Source organism: Sinocyclocheilus anshuiensis, unplaced genomic scaffold, assembly GCF_001515605.1.
Source record: "Sinocyclocheilus anshuiensis isolate Anshui unplaced genomic scaffold, SAMN03320099.WGS_v1.1 scaffold3132, whole genome shotgun sequence".
Lineage (NCBI taxonomy): Eukaryota > Metazoa > Chordata > Actinopteri > Cypriniformes > Cyprinidae > Sinocyclocheilus > Sinocyclocheilus anshuiensis.
The window spans coordinates 233,216-237,948 of NW_015554059.1; the positions used below are offsets into that span (position 1 = coordinate 233,216).

Consider the following 4,733-nt stretch of genomic DNA (forward strand, 5'->3'; position numbering starts at 1 on the left):
AGACATCATTTAGTCGCCCAGAGTAAGATTTAGTCGCATATGCGAGTGATTTACTCGCAATGTAGAAGGTTGCATTTCCTTTAGCCCCCGCAACCCATCAATCAACTCCTCCTGTGGCTGATGGCAGTGAGGATTTTGTTGCATATGCACACACACACAAAACCCTCTTAGCTCTTAAGTTTCAGTATATAATCTATGTTTTCAATTGAAAACATAAGCGTAATAGGTTTTGATGGTTATCTGTCCAGGCTTAGGCTGGGGTTTGGCCTCATGCATGTCTGTTGGGCTCTGAGCAGTAGCTGGCAGGCTTGAGATGCCAGGACTGGGAGGAGGGAGTGTTTTAGGGGTTTCAGAGCTTCCGGCACAGTCTGGGACTCCCTTCTGGGTTGGCATTGGGGTCCTTAGGTGCCTCGCCCGTGCCCAGTGGTAATGCTGAGGTGGCGTGCCACTCCCGGTAGGAACACTACCGGACAGGCCTGTCCCCAGGCTGCTACCCTGGCACCCAACACCACTCTGAGACTGGCCATTTTCTGCCCTATACATTCTCTGCCATCTTTGAGGAATTTCAGTGCATTTGAATGCCTTGCTTGTTAGACATATTACATGTTGTCCTTTTTGTGCAGCAAGTGGGTGAATGACATGACACTTTTGCATATGTACAATGACTGGAATACATACATTTCTTCTATGAAGACTTTTTATTATTATTTTTGTTTTTTAATGAATTAATTTTTGTGGTGCATAAAAATAAAAATGTCCTGATATCAAAATGAAGAAAAATGCTTCAATGAAAGGGATAGTTTACCCCAAAATGAATATTTTTCATTTTTTGTTTTGAAAAAATGTTGGTAACCAAACAGTTGCTGGTAGCCATTGACTTCCATTATATGAAAATAAAATAATATGGAAGTCAATGGTTACCAGTAACATTGAGAAGAAAGAAACTCATACAGGTTTGGAGTAAATTGAGGGTGAGTAAATGATGATAGAACTTTCATTTTTGGGTAAACTGTCTCTCTAAGTAAAACCTTTAGTAGTTTGACAAATATTTAATTATTATTTCTTACAAAAGAAATATATTTTATCCAATAGATTTTTATTGCAGAAAATAAAATAGGAAATTATATCATAGACAGGACACATGCAGACACTCATGATTCTATGTCAAGGTTAACAAGTCTCTCAAAATATCAGTATCTTAACATTTTTATGACAAGGGAAGGTTAGTTCAAGTAGTAAAATGTAATGTGGTGCGACTCCCCAAAAATTATATTTATTATATTTATTAAATAGTTATTTATGATAAAAAAGTACTTTTAAATTTGAAGAAAAAAAACTTTTTTTTTTTTACCATTATTATAGTTATAACCACTGAGAATCATTTAAGGACACCATGTATTCCAAATATAAGTAAAATATGCTATTACATTTTACTTGACTGTTACATGGCATTACGATTTTAAAGTCATTAAATATGAATATTTCAAAACCATATGAACCCAACATGTGAACAAGAGTACTGTACATTTTAAACTTGGCACATGTGTCTTAAACTAGATTTTTAAAAGATGTTTCTCTTTCTTCAGTGTTGACACTTTTATAAAAAAGGTCATTGACTAATAAATAGATCATACATATTCTAAAACACTTTGTTAAATTGAGAGAATTCACTATAAAGCTGTCCATTAGACATTCTCATTGTGAAAACTCTTTGATGTTCCAAGTTAAATTAGGTAGACAGATTGTTATACAATGTGTCTTGCTTCCCAGACGTAGCACTTCATTTTCCTTTGATTTGTCAATTAAGGATTTTTTTAAACATCATGGTTTGAGTGCCACACTATTTGCCTTTATGCTTCTACTCTGCATCTGGGTAAGCCTTTGAGGATAGCTGGCATCAATAATAATCATAATCTTTTGGTTCTTAGCATTAAAGATGTCTTTGTGAACCCTAAAAAACTAAAATTATGACCAACAGTCGTTTATTATTTTAGTGTGCTTAGTTTACATGCTTACAAATTAGCCTACAAGAATAGCATAGACTATCATAGATTTTGACTTAAAGGGGTTATATGATGCTATTTTAAAGATCATTATTTTGTGTATTTGGTGTAACAGAATAATGCACCAAGAGCTTGTAACACTCTAAAGAGATAGGAAAACTTGAAATCGCATCATATGACCCCTTTAAATAGCCACCTATAACAACCATCCAGAATACCCTGGCATCCACGTAACAAGACCGCTCAGAAACTGCAAAGTGATGTGGTCCTTAAAAATTCCCACCACTCATTTCGTACAGTATGTCGTAAAATACTGCCTAGTAAGAACACATTTTGACCGCTTAACACAATGATTACTTAGCATTTTCTGTAAGTCGATTACGTAATAGAAGTGGCCGTGGGGTCGGTGAAGGTGACTCCACCCATCCTCCTCGGTTCTGGCTCCACCGCACCTGTGAGGGTGCACACCAGCCAAGAGCAGACGGGTTCAGTTCTGCATGCACCAGCTCATATCACAGCTGACCAGGCTCCGGTGCCCACCTGTCCTGGTGCTTTTGTGCCCATATAAGGCACTTTACCATATGGTCATAACTGCGCTTTCTTTACTGGACCCTCCACTCACTCTTAGTCACCCCGTGGCTCTCTACGGTGAGCTGTGTTTATTAACAAGATGGTTGCTTCGTGAGAGCAGTACCCATGTTAGAATGTGATAGCCTAAGCAAATATGAGCATTTAAAGGGACAGTTCAACCAAAAAATTAAAATTCTGTTATCATTTACTCACCCTCATGTCGTTCCAAACCTGTATGACTTTATTTTGCAGAACACACAAATGATATTTTGAAGATTTTTGGTTACCAAATGGTTTTGGTGATCATTGACTTCCATTGTGTGGATAAGTTCCATAGAAGAAAGTCATATAGGTTTGTAACGACATGAGGGTAAATAATAATAGAATAGAGTAAATAATAACAGAATTTTCATTTTTGAGTGAACTGTTTCTAAAATGTTCTGTTCAAGTGTTGATACTTCTACAACATGGATTTCAGAACTGAAGCTCAATCTGTTTGTCAGTGTATTTGTTTCTGTTTAAGACTAAGAAAAAACGCTGTCATTTCCCACGTCCCTTGGCTGCCCCCTCCCGCATACCTCTGTTGTCAGGTAAATCACCGACCCAGAAAAAACAGCTCCTGGCAGCTTAAGCATATGCTTTATTAGCCAGTCTAATCTCTAAAACGCTCTGGTTTGCAGCCATTCGTTTTTGGTAAATATATCTTCTCTTTAGCTATGACACCCACCCTTTGTTTTTCATGCCAAGAACCTTTGTATCTTGAAAAAAAAGAGAATATTCTACATTAAATGCAATTTAAACCCTATTGGCAGCAGCTCCTGATATCAAAATGAAGAAAAATGCTTCATATTACTAGCATATCGGCTGTTTATTAGTACTTGTATGGCATATATTAATGCCTTATTCTGCACAATCATATTCTAGATTATTACACTGTTTGGAAATTATTGCCACAATATTAAACATTATTTGTGTTAAACCAAACAGTGTAATCACACCAAAGACCTCCATTACATTTGCATTATCACAAACATGTTTTTCTATAAACTAAGATGCTTTCGATACAGCTTAAGATGTATTTAATCTGGAAGATTCCTTTAAACATCTCCATGCATTACAGGCCTCATATTCTTCAACTCAGCATGACCAATGGCACCATTTAAAGACGTGTAGTAATATTTCCTTAACAGATGTTTAATGAAGACGTCTCAACCCTCATTACTCCATTCAGAATGGGGGAAATGGGGCCATTTCACTGTGCAATGCCATCACTTTAATTTCCCCTTGCCTGGAGGCCTAAGATTGTAACTGTTGCAGCAGAAGTCAATATTGCTTTAATATTGCATTTCCCAAACTGTCTCCACAGGCGATTTTTAATGGGAGTCATGCAAGGAGAGCATCAGCCTTTTCCAGAATGCATGCATTCCATAGGGCCACATAATACTACAGTTGATTAATGACTTGATTAAAATAATAACTAGTAGAAAATAAAATGCATATCTGCTGAATGATATACACAGTTTCTTTTTGTCTATTATGTCCAGATAATGTGTGTCAGTGGGGGATTAAGATGGAATTGGGTGAAATTGTTGTGCCATTGGCTGTATTGTTTGAGGTGGATTGGAGTTATTAGTTGTTAACATGCACTGTCCTGTGGCAAGGGACGTCTCAACCGTCTATAGGTACAATACATGCACACAGTAAGTCTACCGGAGATTGTAAGACAGTAATACTTTGCACAGCTTCCACTAAAATTCAATTTATAGTCACTCCATAATTGCACCATCAACAACTGCTAACAAATATTATACATTATACTATAAATACCATGTAGAAAGATTCACACACTATGCGCAGTACTCTCACTGCATTTCTCAATGATAATAAGACCTCACATTATCATAAACATAAGGCCGCCTAGATAAGCGTACACTGTAAAAAAAAATCCGTAAAATTTAGCTGTGGATGCCGGAATTTTACCGTAAAAAATACGGTAGCAACGTTTTAGGTTTTACGGTTTTAACTTAAATTTACAGTTAAATACCATATTTTCATTAACCGATATAATGTTAATATACTAACCTATCGAAGTACTGAAATCTGTTTTGTACCTTTGTAATACACTGATAACCACCAAATGCAGGTGGTGATGAGAAAGTC

The 4,733-nt window shown here is 36.6% G+C and overlaps 1 protein-coding gene across 3 annotated transcripts in view; it reads left to right on the forward strand.

The window, feature by feature from the left end:
• LOC107668537 (transmembrane protein 260) overlaps positions 1–4,733 on the forward strand; it is a 76,653-nt gene that overhangs the window by 9,938 nt on the left and 61,982 nt on the right. The gene's annotated exons all lie outside the window — the stretch shown is intronic.